This window comes from Myodes glareolus, chromosome 17 (genome assembly GCF_982192425.1).
Source record: "Myodes glareolus chromosome 17, mMyoGla1.1, whole genome shotgun sequence".
Lineage (NCBI taxonomy): Eukaryota > Metazoa > Chordata > Mammalia > Rodentia > Cricetidae > Myodes > Myodes glareolus.
Genome location: NC_142042.1, coordinates 13,826,696 through 13,848,485, shown reverse-complemented (window position 1 = coordinate 13,848,485; position 21,790 = coordinate 13,826,696).

The following is a 21,790-nucleotide window of genomic DNA, read 5'->3' as shown; positions in this document are numbered from 1 at the left end:
AACATGGGCTGAAGTAGAAAATGCTGCAGGCAGGTTATATCACACCCCAAAGAGAGACACCCCAAACCGGTGCCTAAGGCAAGCTAACAAGAGCTTCAGGTTTCCCAAAGGGAGTTATTTTGGACAGCAAAATTTTGGGTGTTCTTGCTGGATGCCATGGCATGGATGGAGTTAAAATACACGTGTATTTGTGCCCGTGTCTTTGGGTATGGAAATGAAATCATGGGCCTTTGAACACAGAAAGACCAGATTTCTTTCTCTTGTTATTCTCTGTTCCAAAGTGACCAAATCAATTCTTTTGTTCCTTATTTATTCTCCAATAAGTGTTAGCAACCTGTGTTCTATTTCTTCCGAGTTTCCTTATAAATTTTTAAAAATTAAATATTTTACTGTCTTCATTTAAAATTTTTTTGTGGACAAAATATTCCAGAAATAAAAATTACCTTTAATCTCACTGCCCATGCGTAAGTATTAGTTGCATTTTGATATATGATACAATTTTTACTAGATTCAGAGAATGTGATATGAACAGAACTAGTCTACAGCACCCAAGGGAGCATAAACAGTCACCCAAACACCCCTCGTGGGTTACAGCAGACCTTCAAGGCCCTCTATGATATAGGTTCTTCATAAGATCTTAAGTATCCTAAACCATGTTGTGTAAAGGGCATTAAGAACTATGCCATATTTTTTAATAGCTTCATAGTATATAGATAAGTCATAGTTTGCAAAGCATTTACCTAAAACTCCACGAGGCCTAAATACAGTGAGGTGACCAGGAGGAAACAATAAGGAACTGCCAATCTGAGGGAATCTCACAGTGCCCCACAAACGACCCCAGGGTATAACTCGGAATAGTTACATGCCAGTCCGCCAGCTTTTCGATTAGTCCCCACGTAGTCAACACTGTAACTCCTTGGTTTCTGTTTCCTCAAACACATGACTCAGGTCACTCCTTGATGAATAAGCATTTGATTAAAGGAAGCAATGACGTGACGAGTGGCTGTCGCGTTCTGCTCCTATTGAGTTCAGGACTGTGGGCAAACCCAAGATGCTTTCCTGTGAAACATGAACAGTTGGAGGATTTTGCTTTATTTTATTTCTGTTCTATATAGAATTAAGACTATTTTTCCAGAATGAACTTCTCAGCGTCAGTGGTATTTATTCATGATAAATGTGACCACAGACCAAGAAGATAGGCACCATCATAGTTTGCTTTCTGTGCTTAAGGTAATCACCACGGTCAACAGCAGTTGGTGGGGGGAGGGTTCATTTCATCTTACAGGTTCCGGTTCATCACTGAGGGAAGCCAGGTCAGGAACTCAAGGGAAGCTGGAGGCAGGAACTGAAGCTGAGGCCATGGAGGAATGCTGTTTACTGCTTAGCTACCTCTGGATTGCTCAGCCTCCTTTCTTATACAAGGCAGGCCCACCTGCCCAAGTACGGTACCACCCACAGTGGGTCCAACTCTCCTTCATTAATGAGCAACCAAGAAAATGTCCTGCACACACATCCACAGGCTGATTTGATAGAGGTAGATCCTTGTCCACAATTCCCTCTTTCCTATACTTTGACCAGTATAGGTCAAAAAGTAACCAGTACAGGATTGTTAGGCCATTTTCCAGGCTGACCTTATCCGATGCCTTGTCCCCAGCTCACACGGCAGTCCCTCAGTCTGTTCAGTGGAGCCCTGAGATTCAAAAGCACCACCTCTCAGAGGGAGCAGTCTTGGGAAACAGAACTCATGTGGTGAGAAGTCCTTCACGTCTGTGGGAAATAGTGAACACTACACACGTAGAAAGCAGAGAAGTGAGGAGAGAAGCTAGGAAGCCATAGCCCTGGTTAGGTAGCTTTCCCTTGTCCAGCTCTAACCGCAAGGCCCATGGGAATCTCACCAACAGGCTGCCCAAACACCTAGTTCTGAGGTTTAAAATGCTTCCCTGACCCATTCCAGTGAAGAACATTTTATCTGTAGAAGTCTAGTTCCGACATCTTTCCTTTTCTATATATATAGAGACAACGTTCTTTTCTTCACTTCAGAGTCAGCATTTTCCCACTACTCTTAATTGCATGGGGATTGCAAAGCTTTGATTCTTTTTTTCAATATTGGTTTCCCTCTAATTGTTCATGTCAGACATAATATTTCTCTAAAATGTATAAAACAATTGTGAGCTGTCAGAAGAAAAGCCTCTTTAAAATTCAGATTAACTTACTGCCTGTTCTCTGTGTAAATGCATTTTCTGTTGGTCACCAATGTCATGAAACTATTATTCGAGGCTTAATATTCAGAAAGTCACGTTGTAGTTTTGCATGGAAGCAATGTTTTCTATGTGCTCTGATCTTCAGTATGCTGTCTGCCAAATTTTATATCTCTTAAGCTATTTATTTATTTATGTTGGTTTTCCGAGATAGGGGTTCTCTGTGTAATACCCCTAGCTGTCCTCTAACACACTCCATAGACCAGACTGGCCTAGAACTCACAGAGATCCACCTGCCTCTGCTTTCCAAGTGCTGGGATTAAAGGCCTGTGCCACCATGCCTGGCCAAGCAGGTAAGGTGGCACTGCCACAGACTCCTGCTACCCTGAACTAAAATCCTCTGAAACCATGAACCAAAGCATATCCTCCCAGGTGCTTTGCTCACCACGATGCATAAGTGACCAATTCATAGGGGCTTGTGGGTCTCTGACACCTTGCTGCTGTTTAGGTTTGGATGCCTCCCATGACTTTGGGAGCTCATGCCTTGGAACCCAGCAGGAAATCTGACACTTCTATCACAATAGACTCACACCACGTAGGCACCCAACCATAGAAATCGACCTGGTGTTATTTGGCATGTCATTTCAGAGTGAACTACAGGAATTCGCTAAGGATGTTGGAACAGAAATGCGCTCTCTCTTCTGCTAGGTGTCACTTAGGATGAAGAGTCTGGGTTGCTCTTGGCAGATGTCTAGGATCTACTTCTACAAAAGCCACCTTTAGGATAAAGGCAGCGATGAGAAAGGGAAAGAAACAAGGGCTTTTTGGTGGTATCGTTGAATTATGAATCGTCTTACCTGAAATCTTTGGACTTTTCAGCAAAGAATTAATAACATTCTGGGTCGGGAAGATGGCTCGCTGGGAAAGAATGCATGCAGCAGAAGCAAGAGGACCTGCGTTCAAACCCATGTAAAATGAAAGCCGGCCCTGACTGTGTGTGCATCTGCAACCTCGGAACTGTAGGGAAGAGGGTGGGGACAGAGGAGTTGCTGGGCTCGCTTGTCACTAATCCCCAGGTTCAGAGAAGGGCTCTGTTCCAAAGGAACATGGTGACAGTGATAGAGTACAATGCCCAGTGTCCCCCTCTGGCCTTTGGTTTTTCGAAATAAAAGATAATTGTGATCTCCAAAGAAAAGAGATTTGGAAAAACAAGGACGTAGACACATGTCAGGAGGCTACAAGTAGGAATTGGAACTCTTCCTGAGAGCCTCAGAAGTCCTTTCTTTGCTCCTTGGCTGCTGTTTCTTTTGCATTCTGTGAACTAGCCCCCAGGCACACCAAAAGGAATATGACCACCCCGCAGCTCCCTTGTTAATTTATTGAGCAAAAGGTCAGAGGGCTGTCTCTAACTCCTTAGCCAAACTCTGGTTAGGAGAGGCTAATTAGCCTCCTTGGAACATCCTCAAGTTGGCACGGCCATTGTGGAAATGTGGCTTCTGGTGGGGTGTAGTGACTGAACTCTGAGAGGGGGGCAAATGAGACTCAGTTTTCCGAAACAGGGGATTTAACTTTAGATTTTAAGGCAAAAAAAAGAAAAGAAAAGAAAGAAAGAAAGAAAGAAAGAAAGAAAGAAAGAAAGAAAGAAAAAAAGAAAGCAAAAAGCAAACCCAAAAAAAAAAATCTTGCCTGGCTGGAAGCCAGAGGCCATGCTCTAGAGGATGTTGTCCAGTTGAAATTTTTAAGACTAATGGTAATGAACGTGTGGAAGGGAGAATGGAAAAGAGTACTCTTGTAATGGGGACATAGAGTGTGGCATTTGGGGAAATGTTGGGGAAGCCAGTGACAGGAGATGAACCTGGAAAAATGAGGAGATAGTACATTATCGTAGTCTTGTAAGCATCACTGTTTGGTTTTCACGTTGAGTTCTGAGGTAAAATATTAAAACTGTGTGTGTGTGTGTGTGTGCGCGCGCGTGTGTGTGCATACATGCACACACCTTGCACATGTATTAGTATGAATGAGTATGTGAAAGTCAGAAGAAAACCTTGGTTGTTTTCCGTCACCTCCTTTTCTCCCTCCCTCCCTTCTTCCCTTCCTACTTTAAACAGGGTTTCTCTCAGCATCCTGGGACACAACAATTTGTCTAGGCTGGCTGGCAGTGATCTCCGCCTGTCCAGCACCCGTGAACAGCACTGCGCCTGGCTTTTTTATGTTTATACAGGTTCTGAGATCAATCTCAGGTCCTTGTGCTTGGAAAGCAGACACTTACTGAGCCATAGCTCCAGCCCCATGTTGCGGTGCACCACGCCCGGTCTGTGCTCTATGCGCCACCATACAGTTCGTGAGCTGGGCAAGGGGCTGGAGATTGAAACACACAAAGACTCACAGACAGAGAGAGACATGGGTCATCCTTGAAGCCAGAATGCTCCAAGAATGCCCCCTCTATTGTGTTCAGGGGCAGCTTATATAGGGATAGCCACGCCCCAGCCAAACGCACCAGAAACCATTCCCCTGTCATCAGGAACTCCTGAGGGTCTCCTGCTCAGAGCAGCTGTAGGCACTCAGATCCGGGGAAAACAAGTTGTTTACAAGAAATTCAGGATCTGGGGGTTCACAGCTCCCAACACCATGTTCTAAAGATTTTTAAGGAGAAATAAGGGTAGGATGAGGTATTGTACTGGAGAGTGTATTTTAGCAGTAATATGGAGAATTCCTGGGGCTGGTCACACTTGACTGTTGGGGTCCCTAAGGTGGAGCAATGGCCGTCAGAACTGGGGCGTGGCAGAGAGGAACAAGAAGAAAGTTGTCTATGATTTCCATCTCAGCACAGAGCCTGGTTTGTTTAGGATACTTCGTTGAATGGTTGCCAGATAACTTAGGATCTAGACCAGTCTCCAGCCAGTGTGCTTCTTGCTGCTTTGGTCATCAGTGGCGTGAGGACAGAGGGCAGACTGGGACATTCTAGCTTGGGTCAGTGACACCAAAGCAAATGTCGAAGGCGTTTTCTCCCATGGCTGCTTGCAGCTGTTTGCATCTCCTGACAGGTCAGGGAACACCACGTGGTAGCTCAAAACAAAGAGAAGCAGTGCTGTGGCTGAGAGAACATTGAAGGAAGGAGGAGAAGGAGTGAGGGGTAGTACAGATTCCCCCCCACCAGCTGGCCCCCTACTGAAGAGAAATCTAAGGAGGTATTTCCGGGAGCATCTCTATGAGACTTGGATGAGGGTTGAAGGCCGGCAGACAGCTGTTCAAAGCAGAAGGTGTGGGTGGGAGCCAAGCTGGAAGCGTAGGTCCTGGTGGATGTTGTGGATGTCTGTAGCTGGTAGTGTTTCACGGGCCTGTTGGTGATTATCGCTTTTTAGAAATATCTGGAGGCAGAAGGAGATTGAAGGGAAAATGCAGAATTCCCCTTCCTCTGTGTGTGTGTGTGTGTGAAACGTTTGTGCCTGTGTACTTTGGACACTTGTAAACAGCACTCACTCACAACACCCACATTCTAGCTGTAAGAGAAGAGCCTGTAAGGCCTGGTCGTTAGAGTCATCTCGCGTCAAGAGAACAGAAGAGAAGGTATTGAACAAAACCTTCTCTGTCCCGCAGCATTGGAGTAGGGGTATCTGTGCTCATCCTCTGGGTCCATGAGATATCACATCACCATACCCATGTGGTCCTAGTGGCCCCCAAAGTCTCAGGGCACCATGCAAGATCTGCATCACTGACTCAGCTCCCCCAGGCTCACTGTGGTATTTTGTCAAAACCAGGAAATTTAAGTTTCTTTTTAATTAATTTGATAGATGCACCCATCTATCTTGTAGTAATTTAGGAAACTTTGTAACTTTGTAAAAGGCACTGTTCAGTTGTGAGAAAGTTCAGACATGAGAGACGCCTGATGCTGAAATACCTGACCATAAATTTCTACTCGTGGTACAGAAGGCCGTTTACCTTCTTCTGTAGTCAGTAAGTGCATTTCTGACGGCAAATGTACCACATCAGGACCTCCCAGATTCAGCAGGTAAGTATTCCTTTTAGAAAGCTGACTTCATTGTACTTTGAGCAGTCTGCATTTGTGACTGCTTTAGGAGATATATTCTTTGGTGAAAAGATTTGAATCTAGATATTTTGCCGCAGTGAGAAAGAGTCCCTCTGTTCTATGTGGAGGTCAGTACATGTGAGGTGTGTTCTGCCACCTTAAAGACGCCATTGTTTCCCAATACATGGGAATGCTTTGTTTCATTTCATTTCAATAGACCGTCAGCGCCAGGTCCACACCTCCTGAACCTTCAGCAAGCTCCAGGATTTGGAGTTGCCTGTTTCTTGGAGTTCTAGAAGGCACTCTAGCCCTGGGAAGAGCTATCATTTACCTGACAGGAAGAGCTGGCAGATTTGAACCACCCCGGAGCAGTCCTTAAGGTGACTGCACAATTGGTATGTGTCAGATCCAAAGAAACTCAGGACGGATGGCTGAACTGTGGTGTCTGTTAGTGTACGCAAGTGCATGCTTGGCTGCCAGGCTCTCAGCATGGCAGACACCTATCCCAGAGTCTATGCTGGCATCCTAGGGCTTCCTGACTCTTCACCCCGCCCCCTACCCTAAACTTCTCCCTCTCATGTGCTTCCCTTCCCCTGGTTTCTTGTTCCTTTAAAAAAAAAACCCGCCATTTTGACCATCTCCGGATCCTGTTGGCTCCTTCTTTCTTTGTCCCCTCTCTTCTTGGCTCTTTCCCGCCTCTCTGACCCCTCTCTTGGTCTCCTTTGTCCACACTCCCTTCTCTTCCTCCCCCCCGCCCCGTCTCTCTCTCTCCTCTTATGGCCTGGTTTGGTCTACTGGATAGGTTTAGTCTACTGCTTCTCTCCTTGCTCTGGATTCTTCCAGGTACCTCTGACTATAGTCTCCCTCATATCCGCAATAAAGACCTTCTCCTCAACCATTCCTTTGGAGTGGTATACATTTTCTACATCTTCATACATCTGGTGTATGAATCTCACTTTATAGATTTGGTGCTGACCTCCCCCCCCCCAGTATGTAAGTATTCCAGTTGCCTGTGTCTTCACACTGGCAATTTAGCTGTGGGATTGCTCTTCACTGTCACCTACAATGGCAGTCGGCTTCTGTTAGTTGCCTTCCATTCCTGTGTCACCTTTTTCAAGAATTTCAGGATCTCGAAAATAAGCTAGTATCCTTAAATTCCCGCCTCAAGATTTACTTCCAGGGAAGCCAAACTAATGAATATTGGTTCATTTGTTCATGATGGGGATCACCTGGTGTTTCAGTTTGGTTAAAAGCTGGTAGAGTGTCAAAGTACGATGGTCAAACTATCGAGACAATAATTCTTAGGCAAATAGATGGGCAAGTGTCAAATTCAAGTCATTATGAGAGAATTAGTAAACGAGAAAGCAGACACAATGTATATCGTAGGTGGGTGAAGGAATGCAGAGGCACGTTCAGTAAACTGGTTAAAGGTCTCCAAGGTGATAGCATCATTGCTATGCTTTGGGTCTGAATAGGTACCTAGTACCTAGGAGGCTTGGTGTCTGCTCCAGGTGCTACTGCGAAGTGATTGATGAGTAGGGGGTTGCACTGGGTTCTTTTCTCATTGCTTTGGCCAAACACTTGTTGGGAAGAGCCTTAAGGGAAGAATAGTTTTATCTGATTCATGGTTTGAGGAGATATGGTCTGAGAGGGAGGGCACAGTGGCAGGAATATAAGGCAGCTGACCACGTGTCCACCATCAGGAAGCAGTGAGAAATGAACTCTGGTCTTCATCTCTATTCTCTGTTGTTGTTATTGAGTCTGGGATGGCAGCCCGTAGGACGGCATAGCCCAAATTGTGGGTGAGCCATCTCTACTAGGTTAAACCTTTGTGAAAACAGCCCCACTTACACACAGAGATGCTTTTCTTGCCTCATTCCAGATTCAGAGAAGCAGACTAGATTAACCAGCAGAGGTCTTTGTTCCTGGGAGTGTGCCCTAAAGTGGGGTAGTAGGACCCCCTTTCCTCTTCTTCCCTCTGCTTCCTCACCACAGGAGACAATGGAGATGTGTCCCCTCTATAGTCCCCAGTGCAAAGGACCATCTAGTCATGGATAGAAACCTACAGAACTTTACTCTTTTAAAAGTTGATCATCTCAGGTTATTTGTTATAGGAATGGAAAACTGGCAAACATAATCCATTTTTATTATATTATCACTTACAGGAACAAAAAACCATCACATAAACTCAGATTTTTTTATACTCAGAAAAGATCAGGGCTTCTGATAATTAGTAGTCATGAGTCAGATAATGTTAAACCCTAAAGAGCCCTGTAGAGAACTCTAAGAAGGAAAGGAAAAGAGGAAAAGCACACAGCCGTTTAAATCAGTGATCTCTGAGAACTGTTCACTTTTGGTTTCATCCTAAGACATCTGCGTGGATCTCTTTAAGACTCTTGTATCTTTCTCCCTCTCATCAAATTGTGATCAGTGGTGTTAGAGATGAAAAAAGAGCATTCCTTCCTTCCTCTTGTACTGTGTTAATAAGCGTGAAGGGCTGTCTCGTTATTAACTAATAAGGCTTATCTGCTGCTGCCATGTCTTGTTAAGCGCGCCATTTGAAAAGTCAGGACTGGGACATGAGGAACACCCCGCTCTCTAACACAGCCATTTGGAGCCAGAGGACTGCATATCATCGGGAATTAAGACAGGCGGTTTAAGAGATGTTCTCAAAGCGCAAGTTCAAATAGCTCCTTCCTCCCTGCTCTCTTTGGAAGGCCAGCAAACCCTGAAAGCAGGCGGGGGAAGGGTGCGTTGTCTCCTTGTAAATGGAATGACCTGATTTTTATCTCCAGCTGGATTCCAGGAGGAAGCATGATGTCATTCCAGCCACTGGCCAGAAACCTTCTTGCTTAATGAGCACTTTGAGCTTGCTGGCAGCTGAGGGAGCCTTTGTTTACTGTGCTCAGAAGCCGGGGTCAAAGATTCTCCTGGCTCTTAGGAACAAAGGCACGGGCTGGCTAAGCGACTCGTGTCTGTAAGTATAATGTAAGATGGAAAATAATGATAGACGGAAAATACAGCCAGCTACCCAAAGGTTCTATGGCCTGTGCAGTGGATAGGAGAGAGGGACAGAGACACCATGACTAGACATTAATAATACAGTGTTTAAGCTATCCTTTTCTGACCCCAAGTGAGGGCTGAGTTTTAGCCAAGTTTCCGACGACAGGTGTGTGCCACACTTCCAGCCCCCAGCTCTCAGAGACTTCTGCCCACCCTCCAGCATTCCTCAGCTGTTGGAGCAGTTGCTCTTGGGTCTGAATGGGCTCCACCTACCAGCAGCTGTTGAGCTGTGTCCTGAGGCTAGAAACAGACTTCTAGAATACTGGTTACTAGCCGCAGAGGTCAATACCAGCTCAGGGGCTGATGTCAATCCAGGGTGCATAGCAAGTCAGATTTGAGGCAGAAGGTGGAATGTTGAGGAAACAAAGCAACTTCTATTCTCCTTTTGAAATGGTATATTATCCTGATGATTTTTCTTTTTAAAAAATCCTCTTTGTATCTGGCAGTCAGTGAGCAGTGTACAGTTACAGAGTCCAACGTGAGAAGTCCCAAAGCAGACGTGGTGAAGAGTTCCTCACCAGAGCAACATGTGATACGCATCCATGAATCACAACAAATGAACCACTCTGGAGGGACTGCCGCTAAGGGGGGTCATGCAAGTGCAAATGACAATCTTTGGACCTTCTTGATTATTATGGGAACCTGATTCTGTGCTAAATATAAAGCCTTTTATTCCCCTAAAGGGCTAATAAAAATGTGGTGTTAACTCAGTCGAGATTAGTGGTCCCCAGAGCTTTCTTTGGATGCTCTGTAATCCCTAGTGTAAGTAGCATGGCCAGCGCTGGACACACCTCTCCCCATCCGGGTGATGCTGTTGATGCAGAGCACAGCTCATCCCAAACAGAAGAGGGACATTTTTCCTGAGCCAAACATGAATTCCATGGCCTGGAAGCACAGATTAAGGTTGCCACAAAAGATGTGTTCCACCGTGGAAGCAGTTACATGATATTTTATTCGTTACAAAATACAGAAAGTCATTAATCAAGGAACTTAACCAGATATGCTGCTGGTGGTCACAGGCAGGCAGACTGCAGTGATACAGGGACTATGCTGTTGTCGGCTTTAGATGCTGCCTGCGACATTTGTAGCATGTGGATGGATGGGAATTTAGTGTCTGCTATGAATGCATTTTATTTGTAAATATCTATTTATTTTAAGATATATTTTTATGTGCATGAGTATTGACCTGCATGTTTGTTTGCATGTATGTATTTTATGTGTACTACCTGCATGCCTGGTGACCATGGAGGACAGGATAGGGCATTGTGTACCCCTGGACCTGGAATTATAGGTGGTTATGAGCCACAAGTGGGTGATGGGAACAGATCTGGGTTCCTATGTGAGAGCAGTAAATGTTCTATCACTGAGCCATCTCTCCAGCTGCACACAAATACATATTAGTCTTATACCTGATAGTCAAAGGATGCTAGGCTGGACATGGGAAGGTGATTAATGCCAACAGAGAGAACTAGGGTAACTTGGTTTTGGATCTGCAACTAACCCTTTTTAAATTTTATTTTTTAAAATTGTATGCATGTGTATTTGTGTGGGGACATATGTGCCATGGTGCACGTGTGGAGGTCAGAGGGCAACTGGCAGGAGTTAGTTCTCTTTTCACCTCATGGATCCCAAGGATTGAACTCAGGTCTTCAGGCTTGAGGGCAGGCGCCTTTACCCACTTAGCCATCTTGTCAGCCTTGTGCAAGCAGCTTAAGGAACTTGAGATCTTAATACATCATTCAATCTTGTAGAATCTTCAGCCTGGGTATAGCCTTTCCCCAGGAAGTTGATCTCATAATTTCTCATGTCTAAGTCATATATGTATATAGGTGGAGTCTAAATGCTTTACCTCATGGTACCAGAGAGGCTCATTTCAAGGATCTGATGAAGACAGAGCTGACTAAGAGAACAACAGCCCTCAGGAGTGAGAAACTGTATGTTCAAACCATCAAGGGAGAAGTACCTGGGTCGTGTCAGCATCATTGGCCACCACAGTCAGGTTTGTTGTGAAATACTACTTTAACTATATAAAGGTGTGTCGTGCCTGTTCATGTTGCATTTGTTTAATTATATAAAAATGTGTTGCTGCTTCACCTTGCCTGTCTAAGGCACCTGATTGGTCTAACAAAAAGCTGAACAGCCAATAGCTATGCAGGAGAAGAATAGGCAGGGCTGGTGGGCAGTTAGAATAAGTAGGAGGAGAAATCTAGGCTCAAGAGAGGTAAATAGAGATAACAAGAAAGAGAGAGCAAGGGAGTAAGAGAGGGAGATGCCTGGGGTCAGCCAGCCAGGCAGCCACCAGACAAACAGACATGGAGTAAGACATACAAAATGAAAGAAAGGTTAAAAAAAAAAACCCCGAGGCAATATGTAGATGAAGAGAAACAGATTAAGTTATAAGAACTTGTGGGGCAAGCATAAGGCTGAGCATTTATAACCAATAATAAGTCGTGATTTGAGAGCTGGTTAGTGACCCGAAGAAAGTCTGCTACACAGGTCTGTTTCTCTCTTCCTGCCCTCTGATCTAACAGAAACAGTAATGTATGCTATATAGTAGGAGTATTACACTTGAAATGATCAAGAATGCAGTATCACCTAAGAAAGTAAAAGCAAAAGATGAGGAAAGTGGGCTCCCTAACCAACCTGGAGATTCTGTGTGTGAGAACATGCTTCTTGGCCAGACTGACTGTTTCTCCTTGTGCCCACCATCATTGTATGCTATGAAATATTTTATTTGATGTTTGGAGTATTGGAAATCATTTATTGTTGTTTTAGTTTTACATAAATGAATTATAGATTGAGCTGTCTCCCCAGCCCTAGATTCCAGATGTGTGTGTATGTATGTGTGTGTGTGTGTGTGTGTGTAGAAAAGCAAAAATTTAATTTTCATAATCAGAAGGGAAACAGGACTTTAAATGTCACAGCCACTTTATAATATTCCTCACTTATTTCTCATTGGCAAAACACAGTGTTTAGTGTTGTTTTATTTTTTTTTAAATTCAAGATACTTGTACTTTGGGTCACCTTGAAGACCCATTTAGTCAATTAACATGGGCTTTTGAGCTGTTGTCTCTTAGGTTGTAATTTCCATCTTTTTGAAATAGCATCATTTCTACACGTCCTGTTCTTGAATGTGAAGCCTTTTCACATCAAGATGTGCCTTAAAACTTATTTTCCAAAAATGTAGTCTGTGTTAACTAACATTCCTAATCCATATCTATACCACCAGAGAGATCTCTTTTGGCTCTGGCATGTGACCAATTATCCAAAATTTTAATTTACATTTGTTAGCTTATTTATTTTGTATATGGGGCATGCACTTGGCATAGGACATATATGAGGTCAGAGGACCACTTGTGGGAGTTGGTCCTCTTCTTCCCCCATGTGCATCCTGGGATCAAACTCAGGTTGTCAGACTTGGTGGTCAGCATCTTTGCCCACGGAGTCATCTCGCCAGCCCCACTTCACCAGTTTTGATTTTAAAAAGGTCCACTAACAAAACATAATAACCAATGATAAATAATAACCAAATAACTATAAAACAAAACAACAGCCATAACAAAACTCACCAGGAAGGTTATTATCATTGAAAACTATTTTTTATATAATTTGGGTTAAATAAGTCAGTCCCCAACACTTGGGTATCCCTAGCAAGAGTCAGCAAAGCCAAAGCTACTTCAAAGTAGGCAGAGGTTCGAAGATACTACAGGGCTTCCCAGCGCCTTTGAGACCTTCTGTCAGTATATACATTTTAACAATTATATTATCAGCAGTGATACAATAATCAAATGGTTAGATACTGTTGGTTTTCTTGACATTTTCTCAAGAGAAAGAAGATGTATTGTTTTTGGCTCCAGGAGTTTGCATCTGAAATGAAATTCTCTCTTTCCCCATCAAAAGGAGAATTTCGGGACTGAAAAGATGATTCAGAAATTGAGTGTATATTGTCATTGTAGAGGTGCTGAGTTCCCTTCCTAGTACCCACATAAGGTAGTCTGTAACTCTAGTTCCAGGGAATCCAACACCTTCTGACCTCCATGGACAGTGTACTTAAATGCACACTGTGAGCACGCGTGCGCGCGCACACACACACACACACACACACACACACACACAACCTAAATATTAAATCTTTTTAAAAGGAAGATTTAAACTGAGTTCTGATGATCAGTAAACTAGAGTTTTCCTTTATCCAAATTCTACTGAATAAGAAAAAAAGTTTTCTTGTTGTTGTTGTTGATGATGTTTGTTTGTTAATGAAAGTCATGAAAAATTTAAATCTTTTGAAGCATAAAGATCAAGATTAAATGAAGCAGGAGGAGGCAGAAGTCCTAGGAAAACATGGTTGAGGGAGGATGTACCATCAGCATCCTCATTTTTAGAGTTGCTAAAGCCAAGAGCAACATTAGTTTTTATCTAATTTTAAAACATTAGTTTTGTTAATTTAATAAATACAACAAGGCAAATCAAATATTTTAGGTACATTTCAAAAGATCAAGATATAAAAGGATTTAGGAAACGTAATAAAAGAGCAAGAGTTGCAAATGTCAAAGGGATTTTGAGTTCAGTGACTCGGGCCACTCAGCACTGTTGTTGGTGACAGTGAGGACCTCCCGCCTTTCCTGAGGTCTGCGTGGACACGCTTTCTAAAGAAGGTGGCACAAGCTTGAGTAAGAGACACAAATCTAAGAGTTCATCTTCTGAAGCTCTACAGGAAGGCGGTGGTTAGAAGCGCCCCGCGGCGGCGGTGGTTAGAAGGGCCCCGCGGCGTCCCTTTGACGTGGTAACTGTTAAAGCTGAAGACGTCACCCAGTTTTCTCGCTCCTCAGTTCTTCATCTCTCGGGAGCTCGCTGTGGAAAAGCTCTGTAGCCAATTTTGGTTTTCGTTATTTTAAAAATCATTTGTAGTAGTTAAAATGGTCTCCTTTTAGCAAGAGATGTCCCATACAACCCTTTCTCTCTTTTCATAGAACCTAGTAATTATTTCAAAAGAAGTGGGACGCTTTACAGGAAGGAGATATCTTCCCTTTAGAAGAACTAATGGCCAAGCTCTGGTTGATTTTGACCGTTGATTTCTATGGCGCCATTGTTCTCTCAGCAAATCCAGATGACTGGAGGTGTCAGGTGTGGTAAATGTTGAGGTGTAGACTTACACAATTGCCATGTAATTCAGCAATCTTCTATCCCCCTCTTGTGAGCTGTCTTGGGTGTGGGATAGTACTGTAGATAGGAGTTGTCCCTTGCCACCTGCAGTCAGGCAAGTATTTAGAACGAAGCTGGGAATTATACTTGTTAGGAACACCTTATACTTAATGGGAACTAAGTATTCCTAACAAGTCCCCTCAGCCTGCCTTCAGGGACTCAGTGTCAGCAACTATGTCAACACCAACCACCAAATGTGACATGTATCCCCCTTAAAAAGTCTCTGCCTCCACAGCCCCCTCTCTCTCTCTGTGTGTGTCCTGTCTTTCTGTCTCTCTCTCTTGTTCCCTCTCAGAGGTGGTTTTTTTTTTTTTTTTGCTGTCATCCTCCATGCCCAATAAATCTCTTGCATGAGATCTGTTGCATTGTGTGATCTTTTTGGCATTCCTTGGACCCGATCCACCAAGGTACTCTTCTGCAGAAACCCTAATAATACTGGTTTAGGGGAGTGTTCCTTTCTCTTCTACTGTTGGGATTCCCACAATGCTGATATCCATGCACTAATGAAATTGCAGAAATTGTTTGGACTTTCTCCCTTGAATTTATTGTTTTACATGTGGTTATTAGAAGGCAGGGTCTCACATTACCAAGGAGGGACTTGAACTCACTATGTAGCTAAGGGTAACCTTAAGCTCCCGGTCTTATTGCTTTTGTTTCCCAGGATCTTGGTGTTGCGTCACTGATTCCAGCTTTGTCTTCTCCTCCCCATCCCCTCCCTTCTGCACCATCCCTGGCAACCTCTGACTCGGCAGGGGAATTAGATAAAGGAAAGGATTCAGGCTGAGGTACTGGCTTGTTTCTCACAGCTGGAGGCATGTAAGGATCAGACTACACATTAGAGCAATGCTAAAATGTTCCAAAAAGTTGGAATCCATGGGTAGAACTGAACAGTGAGGAGTAAGAAAATGTGGTAGGCAGAGAGGGAAGAGTTCATACTGGGTGATGCCCAGAATGGTGTTCACTAGAAGGTTAGAAAAGAATTATCTTGGGCTGGAAAGATGGCTCAGTGGTTAAGAGCACTCTCTGCTCTTCCAAAGGTCCTGAGTTCAATTCCCAGCAACCACATGGTGGCTCACAACCATCTGTAATGAGATCTGGTGCCCTCTTCTGGCCTGCAGGCAGAGTACTGAAAATACTGTATACATAATAAATAAATAAATCTAAAAAAAAAGAATTATCTTTTAGCAGAGACCTCAGGGTTGGTATGGGGAGTTGGAAGCTGAGCCTCACGTTGGCAAAAGACGAGGTAGGAAAAGGTTCTAATGGGCTTACCATTTTTGACTACCATGAAAATTGGAAATTGAGTTTATAATTTGTTAAAGCAATCAAGTATAGGCAAGAAGGAAAGGAAGGGAGGGAGGAAGAGAAGGAAAGAAAGAAGGAAGGAAGGAAGGAAGGAAGGAAGAAAGAAAGAAAGAAAGAAAGAAAGGAAGACAGACAGAAAGAAAAGAAAAAGCAAATAAATGGACCTAACTGAGTCGCACAAAAGCAAAGTGGCAAGACTTGTATGAAGTTAGAGTTCCTATGGCAAAGGTTTACAGAAAGCCGAATGTTGGGCTTTTAGGTCTCCGAAAGGGTTTAAAGAATGAATGGCTGTTTGTTAAAGGTGTAGACAATTATGCTGTCTACTGTGGGGAAAGAAGACATTTGGAGTGGAAACTGTACCAGCTTCTTCTCCAGAGGGATAGCCAAGGCTGCCTGCAATTGAGAACCACGTAGGACCACCCGAGGCCATGTGGTGAAATATATATTTCTTGCTTTTATATTAGCTGGGCTTGGGTGATGCTGAAGTCTGGTGTGCTTCGCCCCTGACAGTCTCTAGGGACAGCAGGAGCGGAGATCAGCAGCACATAAACACGGAGATAGCATTGTATAAGAAAAGCACTAAGCATGTCTTAGGAGTGAGCAATTTTTACCACCTCCAGAGTGCACTATTCACATTTCTCTGACAGGAGAAGAGATTGCTCTTCCAATCCCTGGCCCTTTATCAGCCACCTGCAGCTAATGGGAAGGCAGTGGTCAGCTACAGCCCTGGCCCAGAGCCTGTCTAACGCAGGAAGCCAGAGGTGTGTGGTAGGTAGGGATGTAGTTATGGAAACCACACTCCCTTTTAGCTCCAGGCTAACAAAGCAGCCAGCACTGCTAAGTGTGTGTGTGTGTGTGTGTGTGTGTGTGTGTGTGTGTCACAGGATGCGTGTAACGGTTCACAGAGAATGATTGTAATTAAATAATGGGGTGTTTCCCATCCATGTGGCTGAACCAACATTGCTTTTTCAGGCAACAGTTGATGGGATATTTCCATGCTGTATTGGAGATTGCTCTTTCTTTTAGTATTCATTTAGCTGAATCCTTAGCCAATTACTTTTTTCTTGGAATGCTTGGTAATGGGTCTTCATAGACCCTGCCTATCCTCCATAAGAGGTTCCCTTATGTAGATGATATGTTAAACTTACGTATTTGGGGTGGCATCTGAGATATGTGAAAGCATGCCAAAGGGAATGTGGGTGGAAAATGAGTCTGACAGAGTGCAGAGCCAGCCGTAGCTGTGAATTCTGGGAGTTGTATGCTTGAGGAAGGCACAGATGATACCGAACAAGATAAAGGTCTTACACTAGTCTGTGCCTCTAAATATCAAAACATCGGTTAAGGAGTGTGCTGGCTAGTCTTACGTCAACTTCAGACACAAACAAGAGTTAGCTGAAAGGAGGGAACCTCAACTGAGATAATGCCTCCACAAGACCCTGCTGTAAGGCATTTTCTTAATTAGTGATTGATGAGGGAGGGGCCAGCCCATTGTGGGTGGTACCATCCCTGGGCTGGAAGTCCTGGGTTCTATAAGAAAGCAGGCTGAGCAAGTCACTGGAAGCAAGCCAGTAAGCAGCACCCTCCCCCTGCCCCAAACCCATGGTCTCTGCATCAGCTCCTACCTCTGAGTTCATGCCCTGTTTGGGTTCCTGTCCTGACTTCCTTTGATGATGAACAGCAATATGGAAGTGTAAGCCAAATAAACCCTTTCCTCCCCAACTCACTTTGAGTCATGGTGTTTCATCTTAACAATAGTAACCCTAATTAAAACAAGAACTTTAGACATAGAAGGCACATTTTATTCGTAGGAAAAAACGAACTCAGAAGTCACAGGTAATTAAAAAAAATCACCCGTGCCAGCGGTGAGTTACCGCCCCACTGACTAAGTTGTTGACGAAGAAGGCCCTGCAGTCCTACAAACATGAAGCCATTGCCACTGTTGTACACGAAGTAGAGCTAGATGGCAAAGTCCCATTGCCAAAGACTTTATTCTCCTTAGTTGTGGGATACGGAGAAATCAGGCTGGGACTCAGCTGGAAGCTCCCTCCCTAGTGGCAAGCTTTAAGAGTGTTAGAAGGTCCTATGGAGTCTGTTGGAAAAGAATTTTCACCAAAAGTCCCCCTCAGTTGTAGATCCTGCACACTACACTATCAACATGCCAGGTAAAATGAGCCTACCAGGGCAATAGTAACAGTATTGTTACGGGTACAACCAACTGACTGCTGATCAAATGTAAGGCCAGCTGCACAGGAGGCGTCCATGTTTGTTACCGTAAGACAAAGCCTAGTAGCTGGGAAGATCACGTGACTGCTGTTGTTTTGTTAAATGGATACCACGTGCCTACAAATTGCCTTTTAAACATGGGTTTATGCTCATGTATTATTGCTGCATTTGGCCTTGGTCAGGTCAGGGAGGCTTCCATCGCAGTGGAGATGAGGTTACTGTGGAGATTCATAGGCTGTCAAAATGCTGAGAATGGGAGCAAATCAACACCAGTGCCCCTCCCTCCTAGACTCGGAGAACACTATGGAAGAGAGACTGGAAAGAATGTAAGAGTCGGAAGCTGAGCGCTGTCGAGCTTTCCCTTAAGGTTTGACTTCACCTTCGTCACCCTGAACTCCGGACAGCTGTGATTATCCACATCTTCACAGGCTTAGACCCACTAACATTCCCTTATGAAGGTGGGGTCGGGGCTTACTGTCAGTGTGTGAAGCAGTTCATGAGGTCACTCTCAGCCCCTAGGATGTAAAAGTGCTTAATAATTGTTGGGTTCGGAAGAGGTGCTCTTTGGAGGTGTAGTTGTCCATAAGTTTCTTATATCCTTCTAAATAACCCCTAACTCATGATTCTATAAATAACCCCAATTACAGTCATGTATTTGCCACTTGGATACAGTCATTGCTGTGGTCTGTCATTGGTACCGTATCTGGGGTGAGTAGATGTTTGATCAAGATTCTTCAGGAAAAGTAACTCAATAGCAGCACTCTGGGAGGATGATTAGCAGATATTCTATGAAAATGGTTTAAAAAAAAAGAAGGAAAAAGGAAAAAGTGATATACTTCCCTGAGAATGAGGGACTGTGGTAAGAATAAATGATTCTTCCCTAAAAAGATTGGTTATAAAATCAGAGTGCATGGTCAGTTGCAGCCTGGTTGGTAAGCTTTACAGAACTGGAAAATGACTTCCCAAAGAGCATGGTGAGAGAAATGTGGCGTGGATACAGCCATCTGCCAAGCCCTCGCTGGGTAATCAAAAAGACAGAAAAGCACCATTCTTAACCTCAGGGAGCTCCCGATTTAGTGGGTGGTCATTGGGATTTATTCTACAAGTTAAAAACAGGGTATGTGGGACTGATAGGGAATGAAGTGGCCCTCTGTAGCCATCCGCTTTCCAGACACCATGTTAGCCATGTGAATATCAGTATGTTGTTTTCTATAGAGACAAATGGCATGCTAGGTGGTCAGTAGCTCTCTTTACCATAGCAGAGATCTGGATAGTAAGTGTCTCCATGTCTGGACCAGGCAAGAGGGACTGTCTTCGAGGTGAGGCCTTTTCTTTAATATAGATTAAAGAGGAAAATCTGATTTATAACCTAAAGGCCAGATTAAAGATAAAGGAGGCATGGCCAGGGAGGCAATGGGAACCATAACTTTTTAAAAATTAATTCCTTAGTTAATCATTTTAAAAAGAAAACAAATAATTTTTTTCATTTCACATACCAATCCCAGTTCCCACTCCCTCCCCTCGACCCCTTCCCTTGACCTAGTGCCCCCCCTTCATCCCCATCCATTCATCAGAGAAGGTAAGGCACATTGCTTTGGGGAAGATCCAAGACCCTCCTTACTGTATCTAGGCTGAGCAAGGTATCCATCCAAAGAGAATAGGTTCCAAAATAGCCAGTACAAGCAGTAGGGATAAGTCCTGGTGCCACTGCCAGTGGCCCCTCAGTCTGTCCCAGCCATATAACTGTCACCCACATTCAGAGGGACTAGTTTGGACCTAAGCTGATGCGGGAAAATTGTCTGTATTCTGTCAATCATATTTTAATAAAACGCTGATTGGCCAGGCAGGCAGTATAGGTGGGAAAACCAGACAGGAAGTAGAGGTGATGCAATGAGAACAGGAGAATTCTGGGAAGCAAGGAGGTTCCTCTGTCATTCCTGTGCAGACCACGGAAGAAGCAACATGTAAGCTGTCACACTGAGAAAGGTAATGAGCCCATGTGGCTAACGTAGATAAGAATAATGGGGTAACATAAGTTATAAGAGCTAATAAGTAGCCTGACCTAATGAGCCAATCAGTTTATAACCTGATGTAGACTCCGTGTGATTTTCCTTGGGACTTGCTGGCGTGTTGGGGTACTGGGCGGGACAGAAACCCCAACAAGCTGACCCTCATACTACACTAAGCTGTTTCCTTCCTTGTCCAGCTGAAGTTGGAGAGCTCCCATTAGCTCAGGTAGACTGTTTCAGTGGGTGAACTCATCATGGTCTTGACCTCTTTGTCAATATTCTCACTCCTCCCTCTCTTCAACTGGACTTTGGGAGCTCGGTCCAGTGCTCTAATGCAGGTCTCTGCCTCTGATTCCATCAGTTGCTGAATGAAGGTCCTGGGCAGATGTGCTGCAGATACTAAGAAACCACAGATGCAAGCCCAGACTACTATACCCAGCAAAACTTTCAAACACCATTGATGGAGAAAACAAGATATTCCATGACAAAACCAGATTTAAACAATACCTATCCACAAATCCAGTCCTACAGAAGTACTAGAAGAAAAATCCCAACCCAAGGAAGCTAACTGCACCCACAAAAACACAACCAACAGATAGCCCCACACCAACAAAACTTTAAGAAGGCAAACACACATACCACTGAAAAATAACAGGAATTAACAATCACTGGTCATTAATATTTCTTAATATCAATGGACTCAATTCACCTATAAAAAGACACAGGCTAAGAGAATGGATACAAAAGCAGGATCCAGCATTCTGCTGTATACAAGAAACTTACCCCAACCTCAAAGACAAACCACCTCAGAGTAAAGGGCTTAGAAAATATTTTTTCAATCAAATGAACTAAAGAAAGAAGCAGGTGTAGCTATCCTAATATCTAACAAAATAGACTTCAAACTAAAATCAATCAGAAGAGATGGAGAAGGACACTTTATACTCATAACAGGAACAATCCATCAAGATGAAGTCTCAATCCTGAACATTTACACCTCAAATACAAGAGCACCCACATATGTAAAAGAAATATTAGTAAAGCTTAAATCGCACATCAAATCCCACACATTAATAGTAGGAGACTTCAACACCCCACTTTCCCCAATGGACAGGTCAACTAGACAGAAACCTAACAGAGAAATAAGAGAACTAACAGATATCATGACTCAAATAGAATTAACAGACATCTATAGAATGTTCCACCCAAACACAAAAGAATATACCTTCTTCTCAGCACCTCATGGAAACTTCTCTAAAATTGACCACATATTCGGTAACAAAGCAAACCTCAACAGATTTTTATACCCTTGTATCTTAACGGATCACTTTGGTTTAAAATTAGAATTCAACAGCAAAACTAATTTCAGAAAACCCACAAACACATGGAAATTAAACAGTGCTCTATTGAACCACCCCTGGGTCAAGGAATAAATAAAGACAGAAATTGAAGATTACCTAGAACTCAATGAAAATGAAGGCACAACGTACTCAAACCTATGGGACACTATGAAAGCAGTGCTAAGAGTGAAATTCATAGCACTAAGTGCCCACATAAAGAAAGTGGAGAAAGCTCATACTAGCAACTGAACAGCACACCTGAAAGCTCTAGAACAAAAATCACTCACCCAGGGGACCCATATACATTTCATATACACTCAAAGCCTGACCCCTAGAGGCAGCTGCCTGCAAACCCGCTGCGTGAGATAAATCAGGTATGCAGGCAGCTTGTAACTAGTTTTCAGGCACCCGACTTCCATTGTTAGG